Here is a 19,613-nt window from a genome sequence, read left to right as displayed (position 1 = left end):
TGTATATAAAATGGAGACCGAGTGTCTTTCTCATTCAGTGTCTGTGGCTGGAGGTGTGGAGACCTCCAGCGTGTCTGTGCTACAAGACACTGACTGTGAGCGGGTGAACCCGCAGTATTGTATGGACTAGTTATTTTCCTTTTTTGTTACTTTGTGCCGGACAAGGCTGTCTTTTTTGTTTACCTTGCAAGTGCGGTTTATGAGGCCTGAATAAACCTGCCTTGGACATTTTTAAGAAACTGACTCCTGTGCCTACCTCAAAAACAGCTGAGTGAGTACCAAACCCTATACTACATACTATAATGTTCTCTCATAAACATAATCTATAATATAACGCTGCAAGCGTCCCTCTGTCTGGCTCCAGACAGAAAAACGCATGGAGCCGTTACAGGTAAGAGGAGTGTATGGCGCCGGAGATTGCAGTATGCGTAGACACTGAACGCATACCGCGATCTCTGGCGCCATACTTACCTGACCGGGAGGAGCGTTGCCGCGGCGCCTTTCTTCTCGCCAGAGACCGGGGCAGGAGTGAAGGCATCGGAGTCGGCGCATGCGCATAGCGCTATCCGGCGCCATTTTACTGAAGACACATTTGCAGTGTGTCTTCAGCAAAATGGCACCAGACAGCGCGGTATGGGCATGCGCATACTCCGGCACCACACTCCTCCCCCGGCCTCCAGCAGAACAGGACACCGCAGCGCTGAAGCACAGGGAAGAAAGGTGAGTATAAGTTTTTTTTGTTTTGTTTTGTTTTTTTGTATGTGTGCAGCGCGAAAGGGGTGAGGGGGCCACGCATACCAGGATTGGGGCAGGAGGGTGGCCACGTATACCAGGATTGGGGGAGGAGGGGGGGCATGCATATCAGGATTGGGGGAGGAGGGGCGCCACGCATACCAGGATTGGGGGTGGAGAGGCGCCACCCATACCAGGATTGGGGGAGGAGGGGTGCCACGCATACCAGGATTGGGGGAGGAGGGGTGCCACGCATACCAGCATAGGGATGAGGGCAGCACATAACAGGATGGAGGACCAGGATTGGGGAGCACAAATACCAGGATGGGGGTAGCACAAATACCAGGATGGGGGCAGCACATACCAGCATGGGAGACCATATACCAATAAAAATGCTCGCCACCCGGGCATAGAACGGGCTCAATAGCTAGTTCCCATATAAAAATATAACGATCCTTTAAGCTTAAAGGTTTTTGCACTTTTAAATATAAGTAGTCCCCTTAGGTAGGTACGCATCCTCCCTGGGACCACCTCTGGCTCTCCACTGCTGCTTCTAGCTCAGTGTTTTGGCTGCAGCTCTGATGTCACATTGATCGTGCATATCACCGCTGCAGCCAATCATTGAAATCAGCAGCTTGCTCTATCTACATTTGGAGAACCTCTGAATTCAGTGATTGGCTGCATTCAAATTTTGTTTGAATGCAGATTGCACATTTTCTGTTAGTACAATAAACCTCATTTCAAGGCAGAAACATTACTGTGTCCAACAGTTATTACATATATCAATCAAACTGAAATAGCTGTTGCAAAAACACCAATTTTTATAAAACATTAAGCTTAAGATTAATAGGGGTGCCCAAACTTTTTCATATAACTGTGTGTGTGTGTGTATATATATATATATATATATATATATATATATATATATATATATATATATATATATATATATATATATATATATATATATATATATATATATATATATATATATAATATATATTTATTTCCAGACTATCATATAGCCTATGCCACTGTTACAAATTTAGTGCCTTTCTTATCTGGATAACCACTTAAATAATTGAGTAAATTACCTAAGACTGTAGCTTTTATTATTTCCCAGAAAGAATGTTACTTTAAAAGAATTAAACATTTATGCAAGTGACGTAAAAAAATGCATATAGAAATGCTTTACCAGGGGCTATATCATTTGTATGTGGAACTGTAGCTACATTATAAAGAAAATCTATAGTCAGAAAATGGACTGTTTTAATCACGTTTTTATATTATGTATTTTTTGTATTGTTCTTTGTATTGTTAGTTTACGCATTCTGACATAGTGTATAGTCTATAAAAACACCGAAGGCAGTCATCTGCCATTATAGCATATGACTACATTTAATGTGTTGCCAAGTCTCCTGTAATTACAAGGGCATTTCAAGGGTTATGCTACATGGACATGAATATTCTTCTTTCTCACAAGCATAATTTATTCATATTTAGATTAGGCTGTACAGTATTATAGAAACAAAAATCAGAAAATTGAAATAAACCTATGATCTATATGTCTGCTCTGATGTATATTTAACTGATTATAACAGTAGACTTGCTAATAACTAAAATAGCTATAGTGAAATATATAAACTGATGTAAAATTCATTTAATTTGTCATGAATGAGACCTAATAGGGGAGAGATTATATTCTAGATTATTGCAATTTACAATTAATTTTGCTATAATAAGAAAAAAACTTCCTTGAAGATTAAGATATATTTCTTGATATAAATGTCACAACTAATCTCTCACTGTGCAGTAATCTAGTAACGTCTCCCAACTTGCGTCTGACTTTTAATGATGGGGTTATCTGGGCATAGGTACTTGATGACCTATCTTCAGAATAAGCAGATCAGTGGGGGTCAGTATGGCCCATGAAGAAGCATTGAGTTGTAACAAAATTTTCCAATTTGGGGGAAGAAAAACAGATTTGTTGGTTGGAAAGTTAAGCAATGGCTTCTTAATAAACCTTCCAAAAATTATCTGGGTTTTTTTGTGGATCACCAGCAAGTTTGTTTGGAAAGAGAAAAAAACATGGCTTTTTAAAAAGCGTCCAATTAATAATCCCTTTTTGGGAGCAGTTTCAAGTTTCATATTTTTACCCTTTGCACGGCAGGGTTCCCAGCAGTGTACAATATACACTGCTCAAAAAAATAAAGGAAACACTCAAATAACACATCCTAGATCTGAATGAATGAAATATTCTCATTGAATACTTTGTTCTGTACAAAGTTGAATGTGCTGACAACAAAATCACAAAAAAATCATCAATGGAAATCAAATTTATTAACCAATGGAGGCCTGGATTTGGAGTCGCCCCCAAAATTAAAGTGGAAAAAGGCACTACAGGCTGATCCAACTTTGATGTAATGTCCTTAAAACAAGTCAAAATGAGGCTCAGTATTGTGTGTGGCCTCCACGTGCCTGTATGACCTCCCTACAATGCCTGGGCATGCTCCTGATGAGGTTGCAGATGGTCTCCTGTGGGAGCTCCTCCCAGACCTGGACTAAAGCTTCCGCCAACTCCTGGACAGTCTGTGGTGCAGCATGACGTTGGTGGATGGAGTGAGACATGATGTCCCAGATGTGCTCAATCGGATTCAGGTCTGGGGAACGGGCGGGCCAGTCCATAGCTTCAATGCCTTCATCTTGCAGGAACTGCTGACACACTCCAGCCACATGAGGTCTGGCATTGTCCTGCATTAGGAGGAACCCAGGGCCAACCGCACCAGCATATGGTCTTACAAGGGGTCTGAGGATCTCATCTCGGTACCTAATGGCAGTCAGGCTACCTCTGGCGAGCACATGGAGGGCTGTGCGGCCCTCCAAAGAAATACCATCCCACACCATTACTGACCCACTGCCAAACCGGTCATGCTGAAGGATGTTGCAGGCAGCAGATTGCGCTCCACGGCGTCTCCAGACTCTGTCACGTCCGTCACATGTGGTCAGTGTGAACCGGCTTTCATCTGTGAAGAGCACAGGGCGCCAGGGCGGACCTTGCCAATCCTCGTGTTCTGTGGCAAATGGCAAGCGTCCTGCACGGTGTTGGGCTGTGAGCACAACCCCCATCTGTGGACGTCGAGCCCTCATACCACACTCATGGAGTCGGTTTCTAACCGTTTGTGCAGACACATGCACATTTGTGGCCTGCTGGAGGTCACTTTGCAGGGCTCTAGCAGTGCTCTTCCTGTTCCTCCTTGTACAAAGGCGGCGGTAGCGGTCCTGCTGCTGGGTTGTCGCCCTTCTACGGCCCCATCCACGTCTCCTGGTGTACTGGCCTGTCTCCTGGTAGTGCCTCCAGCCTCTGGACACTACACTGACAGACACAGTAAACCTTCTTGCCACAGCTCACATTGATGTGCCATCCTGGATGAGCTGCACTACCTGAGCAACTTCTGTGGGTTGTAGAGTCCGTCTGATGCTACAAGTGTGAAAGCACAACTAACATTCAAAAGTGACCAAAACATCAACCAGAAAGCATTGGTACTGAGATGTGGTCTGTGGTCCCCACCTGCAGAACCACTCCTTTGAGTGTGTCTTGATAATTGCCAATAATCTCAATCTATTGTCTATTCCATTTGCACAACAGCATGTGAAATTGATTGTCAATCAGTGTTGCTTCCTAAGTGGACAGTTTGATTTCACAGAAGTTTGATTTACTTGGAGTTAAATAACAGAATATAAGTGTTCCCTTTATTTTTTGAGCAGTGTAAATAGAGAACACAATGGACAGGCAGGAGATGTGTGGCTGTCTATTGGCAGTGGCATCAACAGCACAGTATACAACATGATTGACAGACAAGAGATGTGCTGCTTTGTAGGACCAGCACCGACAGCCTTGGCAGCAAAAGCACAATATACAGTACATACAACTTGATGGGCAAGCAGGAAATGCCGAGATATGTAGGAACTTCAGCACTGGCTGCTGCAAAATTGTATAGAACACCAGATGCTACTGCCAATCTAATCAGCATCAGCTGTAGGTGAATTAAAATCCTCTCTGATTTGTGCCTGATGACAAATGTAAAGTTTTCCAAACTTGGAGGACAATCTCGTCTGCTTGGGCGTAACAAAGCCATTTGCCACTCTGAATACCTTTCTGACAGTACACAGGAAGCTGAACAAGAGAGTACGCCCATGGCAAAATAGTCTAGATTTTGCTATTAGCCCAATCTGCTCATCCAGAAGTCCATGGGGTCAGGTTCCAGGGTATTTGCCAGAGAAAGGACACAGTCCAGGTATGACTAAACCTGGTTCAGTCATATCTGTCTGATGTGCGCCTTGTTTGCATGTAGTAGTAGTCAGGGGTGGATTAAGAGTAGCAAGGGCCCCGGGCAGTTTAGAAGGCGTGGGCCCCCCCCCACCTGATTTATCACGTGACATGTCACATGATCCCCTGTGATAGATCATGTGATAGTTCACGGGAAATTAATTTGGCACAATATTAATTGTGCTGCCCCATCTGAGAGCAGCACAATATAGGGGCAGATACCCTGATTCCAGTGATGTGTCACTTTTTCAGCTGCTTGTTGTCATTTTGAGAAAATCACTGTTTTATCTGCTGCAGATCTAGCAGCTCTCTGAATGCTGCACTCTGTATAGCCCCGCCCACACCACTGATTGGCAGCTTTCTGCCCATGCTCAGTGTACACAGAAATCTACTGATCAGTGATGGGGGTGGGGTCCTACAGAACTTACTAGTCAATTACCTTCTGACAAATCAATGATTTTATCAAAACAACACTAAGCAGCCCAGTAAGTGACACATTACTGGAATTATGCTGCTCTCAGATTAGGTGGCAAAAACCTGATGACAGATTCCCTTTAAAGGAGCTGTAAAGACAAAAAAGTTTGTATTAAAAAAAATACAAGCCATTTGTGAAATTAACTTTTTTTCATTGTTAATTCACATTAGACTGTATCTTCAACACTTTTGTCAGCAGGTCTTATTACAGACTCTGAATAGGGCAGCTCTCTCCCTCTCCCTCAGCAGAAAGTCACAGCATGGTTAAAAAACGGGATCTTTTATGATTTTCTCATAATAAATAAAAAAGGACATGCAAGTCCTCCAAACTATTTTCCTTTTCTGTATAGGGGAGGTCCTAAATCTTTCTTGTTCTTTAGTTGATCACATGTCAAAAAGGCAAAGCATTTACTATGAACTCGCCTAAAAAAATATGCACTTGGAGAGTAATATCATCATCTGCATGTAAATATTCCTTGACTCTAAGGGCTCGCTCACACTGTCGTATAACACGGCCGAATGCTATGTGATGTTTTATCGGATAGGACTCGGCCCTATGTTATACTATGGGACAGTGCAGATCTGCGATTATTGGCATGAGAAAATAATCTCATTCGATATTCGGATCATGTGCACCCATACAAGTCTACGGGTGCACGTAAAACATTGGACTGCACTCGGATGTCATCCAAGTGCAGTCCGATGAACACTCACAGAGACTCTGGAGAAGATGGAGAAATTAAGTTCTCCATCTTCTCCATATCTGTGCTGCGAGAGAATCGGATCACACTCAGTTGAAGCTCTGACAGAGTTTGAGCCGAGTGTCTAGCATAATTGGCCCTATTCTCTTGCATGAGAGAATATATGGCTTAGTGAGTGGACCCTAAAACTGAATAGTAGTGACGGACAGGCACCTCACAAGCGGGATCCATGTAGCTCTCAGATGTCATGTAGGTAGGGCTTCATTCCATGGGGTAGGGCTTAATTTCAAGGTATATAAAAAAAATGGACTTCAAATAAAAATTAAATGAACACAAAAAGCACTAATTGAATTATTTTTTTCATATTTATGTTTGCAGCCCCTTTAAAAACCCTTTGAGGACCAAGGCACATATATGTCCCATAGTTTTAAACTGGAAAAAATTTGATTGAATAAAATTTAAGGTCCTCCAAGGTTTAAGTAGGTCATAAATTCATATGAATACTTGCTCATACAATTGCACATGCCAAAAGATGAAGAAGAACAGAATCAAAAATATGACATTAAGTGGAGCACTTACAGGTATTCAAGGTGAAAGAGACCAGCAAAGGCATCGTCTCGAATGACAGTAAATGAGTTAGAATTCAGCAAGCTGAAAATGAAGACAGCAGGTTAGAAGCGAACCAGACTTTATGGTGCTCAGAATTAGTCAAGCAGAATTTATTGACTGCTGTTGCAAAGCACTGAGACTCCCGCAGTGTATAGATGGTGCCGTGCAGCCTCCCGCTGTGTATAGATGGCGCCGTGCGGCCTCCCGCTGTGTATAGATGGCGCCGTATAGATGGCTACGTGCGGCCTCCTGCTGAGTATACGTGTATAGATGGCTACGTGCGGTCTCCTGCTGAGTATAGATGCCGCACGGCGCTCCCCCCAGAGACAGCATGAGGCCGCACAGCGCCATCTATACTCAGCGGGAGACCGCACGTAGCCGTCTATACACAGCAGGAGGCCACACGGCGACATCTATACTCAGCGGGGGGCCGCACGTAGCCATCTATATACAGCGGGGGGCCGCACGGCGCCGTCTATATACAGCGGGGGGCGTACGTAGCCATCTATACACAGCGGGGGGCTGCACGTAGCCATCTATACACAGCGGGAGGCCGCACGGCGCCCCCCCAGAGACATCAGGAGGCCGCACGGCGCCAACTATACTCAGCAGGAGGCCGCATGCAGTCATACACACACACAAGCATATACAGACACGCATAAACACATTTGAAACACAAAAATACATACAAACAGACATCACACAATGACATCTGCCCACACACACACACACAAACAGACAGACATCACACACACACACACCTGCCCACACACACCTGCCCACACACACATCTGTGTGTGTGTGTGTATAATGTGTGTGTATGTATAGTGTGTGTGTGTGTATGTATAGTGTGTATAATGTGTGTGTATGTATAGAGTGTGTGTATAATTTGTGTGTGTGTATTTTTTTTTTAAGTTAAAAACAAGTAAAATGCACGTGGCATCAATATCAAGACTCCAGATATAAGGGCCTATTCACACTGAATTTTGCAATGCATTCATCTCCTCTTTCCAGGCTTCTATCTAAATCCCTGAAAAATGGCATTCAGATGGGCCTTGACATAGCCATTGATTTGAACAAAGGCAAACCGAGGCTAAAGTCTGAATCTTTAGGCTCCATTTGCTCTGCTTTCAGATGTCTCATTTCAGACAGCACAATCCTGAATTTCAGGGATTCAGTTGTAAGCCTTGTGTAAAGACCTGAATGCAGCGCTGAATGTAGTGTGAATAGGTCCTTACATCCTACACCACCTCAGGGGATTGTTGTTATGGAGTATTACCCCTGGGTGGCCGCAGTTATGACCACCACCAGGGCTCGCGGTCACCCACCCTAGCTTTGGTATTCTGGGGAGCTGGTATAATGAATATCTGAGAAGAGCCCTAGAGAAGCAAGAACATTGGACAACCAAGAGGTGGTGGCCTCAAGTCAGGTGTAGTGTTCAACAGGGCAAGACTTTCTAACCTGCCCCCCCCACACACACACACACACACACACACACACATATACACACACCTGCCCACACAGACACAGACACACACACACACACCTGCCCACACATACACACACCTGCTCACACACACACACACACCTGCCCACTCACACACACACACACACACCTGCTCACACACACACACACCTGCTCACACACACACCTGCCCACACACACACACACACACACCTGCCCCCACACACACACACATACACACACACATACACACACACACACCTGCCCACACACACCTGCCCACACACACCTGCCCACACACACACACACACACACCTGCCCACACACACACACACCTGCCCACACACACACACCTGCCCCCACACACACACACACACCTGCCCCCACACACACACACACACCTGCCCCCACACACACACACACCTGCCCCCACACACACACACACACCTGCCCCCACACACACACACATATATACACACACACACCTGCCCCCACACACACACATACACACACACACACACACACCTGCCCACACACACATATATACACACACACACACACATATACACACACACCTGCCCACACACACACACACACACCTGCCCACACAGACACCTGCCCACAAACACACACACACACCTGCCCACACAGACACCTGCCCACAAACACACACACTCACCATCCCCCGGCTCCATTCTTCCTGCCTGCTCTCTCTTCTCCATTGCAGCAGTGCAGGCCGGGGCGCACTGCATGACATCACAGCTAGGAGACACGGCCGCGCACAGGGCCGTGTCTCCTAGCAGTGACGCGGCCGGGCCAGCACAGGGAAGTTAACTGCTGCAGTGCTGGCCCGGCCGATGAAGTAGCGGCGGCCGCTGCTGGGGGAGCGGGGCGGGCCCCCCTCCCGCCACTGCTACCGCTATGTGCCGCGGCGGCCCGCACATATAATGAGGGCAATCCGGCATTAGACACCCCGCCTGGAGCCGCGGGCCCCCTGCCGGCTCGGGGCCCCGGGCGGTCGCCCGGATTGCCCTCATTATAATCCGCCTATGGTAGTAGTAGAAATCCAGCCCAATGATTTAAAATTTTCAGCTTTATTAGTATATGATTAAAACATCTTCACATTTTTCATTAGTCCATAGATAAGAACATCAACATGTTGCTGGTGCACTCATGATGGCTAAGGGTGCTGAGTGCACCAGAAACACGTTTTAATAATATACAAATAAAACTAAAGATCTTATACCCTTTGAGCTGGATTTCTCTTACTACATTCTGATCACCATCGTCGGTGGCCGCGACGTTCATTCTGTGCTCTGGAGGGACTAGGCAACTGCGGTGAGCTGACTTTTTTCCTCTTTCCAATTTGCATCTGGTTTGTGCAGCAGCTGATAACATAACTGGTCCATAACTTCATGTATACTGCAATCACTGCTGCTGCTCCAGATACTTGTTCTAGCAGTAGCGCTGCCACAGGAAGGGTAGCATTGACTTTGAGGGAGATGGGAGCAGAGAGGTTCCTGGTCAGACATGCAGTCGTCAGACATCTGCTCAGCAAAAGCTTTTCCAAGCTTCACCAAGTACGTAACAGCTTATCCTGGTAATACGCCAATTTTGACTCCCTTTTGGAAGCAAGGAAAAAATCCGCTATTTGCTAATATAGTAAAAGTCTAAAAGCAAGGGCTTAACAATTGTTGGTCCATGCTTGAGGGGGCCCACTGATGCAAGCAACTATTTCACTATTTCAACTGGATGTGCGTCCAGGGCCACACATTCAGCTAAAGTGTATAACGGCACAGAGATCCTCCGGCTCCGTGCACTACAATACATTATACCAGGAAGGGTGCCCAGGATGAGTGACATTGTTATAGGATGGGGAACATTGTACCAGGAAGGGGCCCATGTTTCACGTAGTGACTAGGGTCAGTGGGCACATACCTGATCCCTCGAACTTGGGGACGCCCTAGTCTATTCCTGTACCCTGGATTACCCCGGAAGGTGGAGACGCTGGAGTCACATACCTTGCTATGCTCCTATCTTAAACCTTATTTGATCCCTCTACCACACAGGAAGGTGTGATGCTGAAGTGTATAGGATTAAACTAACCATACAGTCAAGGGAAGACAGACACGGATGAAAGAAAACTGCAATCATACATATACACTCACAAAACAACAGAGTGGAAGACAGGAGGGATAGGTTGGCGAAACCAAATAAGAGAGGATGAGGATAAACATGCAAACTAACTCCATGCAGCAATCTCTTGAACAACTCTCCAATCGCCTATTTCACACACTGAATATCTCCTCCAACACCTAACCAGGAAGTAGAACTATCACTGGCAACTCCCAAGTGCCAGTGGTGAGTATATATACCAGAGGGAAGTGGCCAACACAGAATAGCTGAGGCAATAGAGGATGGAGAGTTCCATAAGATCAACTGAACTGATTAACCCTTACAATGACAGAGCAAGGAAAAGCTGCGCTTTTTAATAGGATGGTGAAGCAGTTCTAATCAGTGCAGGATTTTGTGTGACCAGACGCTGCGATCTTCTGGCCCCTTTCTGTCACGGTATCCCCATGACGCCATGATTGGGGACATTAAACCAGTATGGGAGACTGATACAAGAGGGCCCGGATGGGAAACCTTTTTACAGTAAGTAGCCCAGGACAGGGGACATTATAACAGGAAGGGGCACAGAATGGGGGACATTATTACTTGAAGGGGCTCAGGATAGTCTACAGTATACCAGGAAGGGGCTCATAATGGGGGACATTATAACAGGAAGAGGTCCAGGAAAGGGGACATTATAACAGGAGGGGGCCCAGGATGAAGGAGGGACATTATTACAGGTTATGGGCCAGGACGGGGGACATTATTACAGAAAGGGGCCAGGATGTGGACATCATTACATAGACAGTGAATACGTTTATTTTTATAGGATCTAGAATGCTACATACAGCCCATACATCTGACCAACATGAAGGTGGGGGCCCAGGTCCAAATTTTGTACCGGGACCCATCGAACTCTAGTTACACCACTGTTTAAATGCACGGCTATCCATAGTCATCCCTTTGCTTGATTATAAAGATATGTGTGTTAGTCCAAAATCAATCAAACATGCAGCTTGCCAGCAAAACCAAGGTCCCTGTTGGTTCACTTTCCACCCTCCACTGTGATCTTTAATCATCATATTCAGCATCTTCATCAATTTCACTCTGACTGTCAGCCTTGTCCCCTGCCTGTGTCTGGGATAACTACAATGTCCCAATCCACAAACTGCTGCTGTTCCTCATCTTCCTTCTATTCATCCTCCTCCTCCATGTGCTGCTGTATGTGACATTGTGCCAAGACAACCGTGTAGAAGTTGCTGTCCTTTTCTCTATCCTTTGTTACATCCTTTTTCAGTATATTTTCAAAAAATTTCAGTTTCCCTACTGCCAAATTTAGAAGCCTCTTTGAAGGTCGTTGAGCATCCCTCATCAGTTTTCAGTATCAGATTTCAAAGTAACCCAAGCTCCAATTTTCTTGCTGTATGATTTTATCAGTCACTGCTTTACTCTGCTTGTACAGATGCTCCAACAAATGCAGCATTGAATTGCAGTACATTGCAACTTTGCAATTCAACAGTGCTCAGGCAGATCGCTCTATTCCAGAAAGCCTGGAGGATATTCTTCACCATGTAAGAATTCTTAAACTCTCCTGGGCACCGCCCCCTTCCTTTTTCAAGCAGGTATATTTATTTAAAGATTTGTGCCTAATTAAAACTAAGATTTACGTCATGCAGGGAGCATGTCTTACATTGCCCAGTGTTCCAGGTTGATGGAGAACCATCTAGTGTGATACTTGCTGCTTGATGCAGAGGATTATCTCATCCATTGAATAATATTTGTTACCCACCTCTTTCAATACTTTAACTGGAGCGGGGCACAGGAGGCAGGAGCCGTCTGCTGCAGCCTATATTGAGCCCGCTGCTAAAGAAAATGAACATTCCCTGCTCCCCGCGCCCAAGGGCGTGGAGAGCAGGGAATATTCATTTTCCTTAATAGCGCGCACACTGTAGCTGCAGCGCGGCTCCTGCTGCGGCCGGCAGTCAGTGTGCCCGCTATTAAAGACCATGAATATTCGCTACAACCCACTCCCATGGGTTGTAGTGAATATTCATGGTCTTTAACAGTGGGCACGCTGAGCTCCGCAGGAGCCCCTGCAGCTACAGTGTGCGTGCGATTGAAGAGAGTGAATGGTCACTGATCCCCACGCACACAGTCCCGGCTTGGGAGCAGTGACTATTCCAGCACATCACTTCACTGTGTGAGGGCGCATGACAGGGACGCCATGTGCACCCTGCCATGCGCGGCTCACACAGTGAAAGTGTCGGCAGCAGCGCTGGAGGAGAGAAGAGGCGAGTATGATTTTTTTTTTTTGTGTGTGCAGCGTGATGGGGATCAGAGGGTGCCATGCATATCAGGATGGAGGGGTGCAAGCATACCAGAATCGAGCGGTTCCATGCATACCAGGAAGAGAGGTGCCATGCATACCAAGATGGGGGGAATTAAGGGGTGCGATACATCCAAGGATGGGGTATCAAGGGGTGCCATGCATACCAGGATGGGGATGAGGGCCACGTATACTAGGAAGGGGATGAGGGCCACATATACCAGGAAGGAGGGGGCCATCCATACCAGGATGGAGGATATTAACAGAATTGGGGGACATTACCCCAATACCAGTGTCAGCAGCAGACCCCCTCCCCCATAACGGTGCATCATGACCACATTTTTTGCTTACATTTTTTTTCTATTTTCCTCCTCTAAAACCTAGGTGCGTCTTATGGTCCGGTGCATCTTGTAGTCCAAAAAATACGGTAGTTAGAAGGATTTGGAATAGGTAGAGACTAGTGTTGAGCGAGTATATTCTATTAACCCTTTCGCCGAGTATGCTCGAGCCAAGCTTCGAGTATTTATAGCTGCTCGGTGATATGGTTGAATCGCTCCCGTGTGCATGATTTGCGACTGTTTGACAGTTTTATTACATGTGAGGAATGTCTATTTCTTACACATTCTTCACATGTAATAAAGCTGTCAAACAGTTGCAAATCATGCACATGGGAGCGATTCAAAAAAATCACCGAGCCGCTAAAAATACTCGAAGCTCGGCCCGAGCATACTCGGACAGAACATACTCGCTCAACCCTAGTAGAGACCTAAAAATATATAAAATTTTTGGAAGAGAAAGCATTTTAAAAGATATAATTCTTCCCATCCAGGTAAGGTCAGATTTTCCAAAATTATATAGTTCTTTTGAAATATTGCTACATAGTAAATCCAAATTGGATGAGATAATTGTTTTAAAATTTTTAGTCAATAAAATCCCCAAATATTGAATTGAATCATTCTCCCAGTCAAATGCTGAAATATCCTTAATTCTATTTATTAAGTGATGGTTGATATTGAACCATAATATTTTAGATTTCTCTGTGTTGATTCTAAAATAGGATGCTCTAGTGAAACCATACAATACTTCCTGACCTGCCTTTATTGAGTTATAAGGGTCTGTTAAAGAAAGGAATATGTCGTCTGCAAATAGATTAATTTTAAAGACTCAATTAGTAGTATTGACCCCTTTTATATATGGGTTACATCTAATTTTTTCTTCTAGTGGTTCTAATGCTAATGAGAACAACAAAGGTGACAAGGGACATCCCTGTCTTGTTCCATTCGAGATGGGTATTGGATTGTAAAAGTGATTATTAACAAAAATTCTCGCACTTGGTTCCAAGTATAAAGCACATATTGAAGAGATAAAATTGTCGTTAAAGCCAAATTTCATTAAAATGGTTTTGAGATAATCCTAGTTAAGCCTGTTAAAGGCTTTTTCGGTGTCAAGTGTTAGCAGTAATGCTGGAAGTTTTTGTTTTATTTATTAAATTAATAATATTCAGCTCTAAAAGAGGATAATTGTGACCTGTTTTTACTAGTACTGATTAGAAGGTGGTGCCACTGTTGCTTTTACTTGCAGCTCCTATGTATTTATTGCCAGGTGTCGTGGTATGAATTTTTGTTCTTTTACATTCCCTTGCTCATTGTCATTGCCACTTTTTTTCTTTTGTCATACATTTTTTCTCTTATCTGACCTGGTGTCTTCTATGAATTTACACTGCCCACCTTTTATCGTTCCTCACTGTATCACGGCTCCTGAGCAGGACGCCAGGAGTGGGCGGAAGGTGCTGCAGAGTTCCAGGACCGTGGTCATTCACCTCCCTCTCTTTTGGTTTATTTTGACATGGTCTGTACAATTTGTCTGTATTTTTGTGGATTTTCTCTCCCCATCTCTTTGGCAAAGTTATGACATCTTCTCCAGATCCACCACAAAATGTCTGATTCTTTCCCTGCTTCTATGCTTATACAAGCTATCATAGTCCCTTCTAATTGCTATACCATATGATGTGCTGCGCATGAGGTCATGTGAGCCTTCTGTGACAAGCAGAAGTAGTGCTGTTGCTTTAAAGGCATTCAGCAACTATTAGAAGTAACACAAGCACGGGAGATAGGAAGTGTTGTGCTCCAGAAGCATCCAGCAACTAGAGAGGTTAACACAGTCACAGGAGAAGGGGAGTGTTTTAGCAGAGCCCCAGGGGGATTGTGGGGAAGTTGTTTACTGTCTGGCTGGAGCTGAAGAGAAAGGTGATGTGTTATCGGTCTCTCACAGAAGCGCCCCTGCAAGTTAATTCAAGTCAGGAGTGAAGCTAAGCACAGGTCAGGTAGAGTTCCTGAACTAGCAGTGCAGAGTATTGTCAGGCAGAAAGATAAGGACTGGAAGAAATGGAGTCACAGGGATCCTCTCCCTCAGCAAACCCCCCCCCCCACTCCCCCGCCTCCATCTCACTGTGCTGTAAAGAATGCTGTGTTCATTAATGTGCCTTTGCATTTGAACTGTGCTGTCCTGTACTACTGGGAAGACTGTGAACTGCTGTGCTGCTAAGGAAACTGTACTGTTTGTCACTGGAGCCTGTAGCTCATAAGACTTAACTTGCACTGGCTGTACGGCTTCTTATTAAATGCTACTGTTCGACCATTTATGAGGACTCTTGCCAAGTGTGTCTGGTCAGCAAGTGAAACAACCTACAGTTAGGTCCATATATATTTGGACAGAGACAACATTTTTCTAATTTTGGTTCTAGACATTACCACAATGAATCTTAAACAAAACAATTCAGATGCAGTTGAAGTTCAGACTTTCAGCTTTCATTTGAGGGTATCCACATTAAAATTGGATGAAGGGTTTAGGAGTTTCAGCTCCTTAACATGGGAGTTGAGAGTTGGGTCTCAATAATCTCACATGATAAAGGGTAACCCACCATTTGGAGGCACTATGCTATTTGAAGGCACAATTGTGAGATTATTACTGTGCAGAGGCACAGAGGAGAAAAATATTATGTAGAGGTGTAAGACTATGACTATGTGGTCTTACAGTGTGGGCATTATGGTCTTACAGTGTGGGCATTAGTAATGTGTAGAGACGTAATGTGGGCATAATATCTGTGTAAAGAAGGTACAAAGGGGGCATTATTACTATGTGGAGGCATAATGGTGGCATTATTACTATGTATAGGCACAAAGGGTGGAATTATTACTATGTCGAAGCACAATGGCGGCATCATTTCCATGTGGAGGTAGAAAGGGTTTTTCTATTATGTGGAGGCACAAAGGGGGCATTATAATTGTTTGGATGCACAGAGGATTGCGTTATTACTATTTGGTGGAATACAAAAGGGGCATTATTACTATGTAAAGGTATGGGGGGCAGTATTATTATGTGGAGACGCAGTGGAATCAATATTACAATTATAGAGGGAGCATAACTATTATTACTTTGTGTAGGCACAGAGCTCGGCCATTATTACTGTGAAGGTACAGAGGGGGGCATTATTACTGTATGGGTGAAAAAGGCAAAGTACTATTTACAATGCAAGGCACAGAGTGGGCATCATTACTACTATCAGCCAAAGACACCTATGTATCACATTTTGCAGAGACAATTCATAGGTGAAAGAAGTGATCATGGCCATCTCAGTCACATGGAGAAGAAAAGGAGCGTGAATGACTACAATCAGAGAGAACGTCATCTGTGAGTCACTGGATTTATCTGTACCTTATACATTGATATTGTTTGCAGAGCACAAGTGTAGAAGTGGTATCTACTACTATATAGTCACTGTATGGTTCTAATATTGGTCTTATTCAGTCAATATTGTATAAGCTGGTGTTGTGTAATTACGGACTCGGAGTATTATTTGTCTTTTACACTGCAGAATTCATTTAGCTATTGGTTTTGGTACAGCAGTTGTTGTTAATAATGTATACGGTTTATTACATTATTTGGTTGTAGTATGTGGTAAAAGTGGGGAAGTATTATTTGCCCTTGTAAGGTATAGTGGTATTATTAGCAATATTGGTCTTGGTATACTTGATTTTATTTAGTAATAATGCTTGTATAGTGGTACTATTTGATGACCGTATGACTTTAGAAAAATGAGTCTATTACTAATATTTAGTGTACAGTGTCCATTTTAGGACATGATCAGATATCAAAATCAAACATCAGAATGATGTCAGTTTGAGCCTAAATACCCTGTCTGAGAACTGGGTATTTGAGAAACTCCCATTGAGTTTTAGACACTGAAAATCATATAACCAAATAGAACTTTTTAGGTTTTTACAACTGAGTTTATAGCTCAGTGGTTAGTGCACTGGCTTTGGGACACAGAATTTTGGGTTCAAGTCCCATCAGCGAACAGTTACTTTTTTTTATTTTATTATTACAGTTGTAAAAGACACTTGTCAGGATCACTTGTCAGACAGGGTATTTAGGCTCAAACTGACATCATTCTGATGTTTGATTTTGATATCTGATCATGTCCTAAAATGGACACTGTATTAGTGCTGTATCATGATACATAGAAATATAAAGTTGTGTGTGTGTTTGTATATATATCATGGACGGCAGCCAAAACTTGAACAGGTTAGATAAAACACCAGGGAAGTACCCAGAGTCCAGGGGACCTCGGGGAAACCGCCAGCGTGAACTTCTTATTGCACCAAAACTTCTAATGATCATTATCAACAACCAGGCTGAAGATTTCTGCACTGCAGGTACTTATGAAATCAGTATAAAAGCTCCTTTATGCCCATACCCCGGGTCGGACTGGGCTGGCGGGGTACCGGGAATTTTCCTGGTGGGCCCCGCCCCCTGTTTCAGAGGAGAGGGAGAGAAGAGAATGGAAAAAAAACCCTCCTGTTTTAAGGGGAACGGGCCCTTTAAAAGCTCCGGCATGACTTCCGGATCCAGCCCTGGCTAAGGAGGATTGAAGACTGGGAGCTCTGCAAAGCCCCGGTGATTACCACCCCCTCAGGCTCATAAAAACATACAGAGATGCTGGGCAGAGGGTCCGGAAGATAGTGGGAAAGTACCTGTCTGCACATGGACTGGTACATCCTCAGAAGTGGCTGTAAAATCCCTGTAGCAGGCAAGAAGCTGGAGAGCAAAGAGGAGATAAGATGGCCAACGCTGATAAAGGCAAGCATACTGAACAATCACAGCAAGTGGAGAGGGGGAGCGAGGCAGTTTCAGGTGAGGAGATGCAAGCTGGTGCTGGTGTCAGAGAGGTAGATCATTGCCAAATGAACAGAAAAGCAGATCAGTGTGAGAAGCTTTCACTGGTGGCTGGTGCAATAAACTCTGACAACATGAACTATAAGGATTTGGCACAAGAAGTAGCAAAACACCTTGTCCCAGAGATCACTGCCTCTCTAGCCAGCACAATACAGCAGTCACTGGCAGCCCTTAAAGAGGACATTACACAGCAGGGGCAGAGACTGGATGAAGCGGAGGACAGAACAAGGAAAGTGGAGGATAAAACTGAGCTCATAGAAAAGGATGTTAACCTACTGCAGAAACAAGTGTACATTATGGCTGACTGCATTGAAGACCTAGAGAACCGGTCACGCAGAAACAACGTACGCGTAGTGGGCCTGCCTGAAGCGATAAAGCCTGGACAACTTCAGAGGCTATTCGAGGAGGATCTGCCATCAGCTCTGAGTTTAGCGCCAAAAATGAGAGTGGAAAGAGCGCACAGAATAGGGCCGCCTAGGCCAAGTACTGCCGCAGAACCAGAAATTAATCGGAGACCCAGACAAGCCATCGCCAAATAGCTAGACTTTAATGATAAAGAGGCGTGCCTTCAGAAGGCGTAAAGAACTGCTAAACTTCCAAGGCCACAAAATTATTATCTTCAATGATTACTCCGCAGAGGTCACTAAAAGGAGGAGGATGTTCAGCAACTGCTGCTCAAAGCTATTCCATGGCCGAATCCAATTTCAGCTTGTGTACCCAGCCACCCTGAAAGTACGGCAGGTGGACGGACTGGTAAAGAGCTTTCAGAACCCGGCGGAGGCAGAGGAGTATGTTTCCAGGATGGTGGAAAAAGATGGACCAAAAGAAAAGGAGAAGAGGGCTTCGCCACGACAGGAGAGAAGAACGGAACAGGACGCAGAGGCGGATGAAGAATCTGTGGGATGGAAGTCAGCAGCGCAAACCCAAAGACAAAGATCGCCCCAAAAACATAGGGGATCCCCGGCTGCGGACTCTGGTTAAGATAAGTGGACCATATGGGAGGGGATAACATTTTAAGAGAGAGAGATCTCAAAAAATCTGGCAACACATGGACTCTCTTGATTTTACTCACTTCAGGGGGTGATCATTTAAAGAATAGAGACATGATTTAGTAATAACAAAATGCCGGGGAGGAGCATATGGGGAGAAGCTGCCAGAAAAAAGGAGGTCACAAAGATGAAGACGTCATTGTTTGTTTATATGTTATATGTTAATGTTAAGGGGAGGTTTATTAAAGGGAAAGACATACAGAATGCTGCTCAAGTACAGGAAGGAACAAAAGTATTAAGGAATATCAGTTCAATCTATAATCCGAAGTGATAAAACACATAATATGTGGATAGTCTCGTGGAACGTAAAGGGGCTCAGAGCCCCAACCAAGAGAATGATGGTTCTAAGACACTTAAAAAAGTTAAAAACGGACATAGCACTGCTGCAGGAAACCCATCTGAGGAAGGAAGACTTGTTTAGAATGAAAAAACTGTGGGTGGGGGAGGCTTATGGATCGGAAGGAGAAGGGAGGAAGGCGGGGGTGTTAATATTGCTGCACAAAAACCTTACATACAAAGTGACACAGGTAGAACACGACGCAGAGGGAAGGTATATAATGATACAGCTTGAAGGGAATGAGGG

General features: G+C 44.5%; 1 protein-coding gene and 1 long non-coding RNA gene across 3 annotated transcripts in view; one reads left to right on the top strand and one right to left on the bottom strand.

The window, feature by feature from the left end:
- Positions 1 to 17,896, bottom strand: part of LOC141214635 (uncharacterized) — an 81,080-nt gene extending 63,184 nt beyond the window's left edge. Inside the window, exons 1-2 of the long non-coding RNA XR_012283840.1 lie at positions 17,780 to 17,896; positions 6,814 to 6,885 (exon numbers count right to left, since the gene is read on the bottom strand). This is a non-coding gene — a long non-coding RNA (uncharacterized lncRNA). The remainder of the gene's footprint in view (positions 1 to 6,813; positions 6,886 to 17,779) is intronic.
- Positions 1 to 19,613, top strand: part of RASL10B (RAS like family 10 member B) — a 172,599-nt gene that overhangs the window by 61,518 nt on the left and 91,468 nt on the right. The window lies entirely within an intron of this gene.

Source organism: Phyllobates terribilis, unplaced genomic scaffold (assembly GCF_046119375.1).
Source record: "Phyllobates terribilis strain yellow unplaced genomic scaffold, ASM4611937v1 Scaffold_2__4_contigs__length_985480577, whole genome shotgun sequence".
Lineage (NCBI taxonomy): Eukaryota > Metazoa > Chordata > Amphibia > Anura > Dendrobatidae > Phyllobates > Phyllobates terribilis.
The sequence above is the reverse complement of the archived record's forward strand: the minus strand, read 5'-3'. Positions and strand labels throughout refer to the sequence as shown.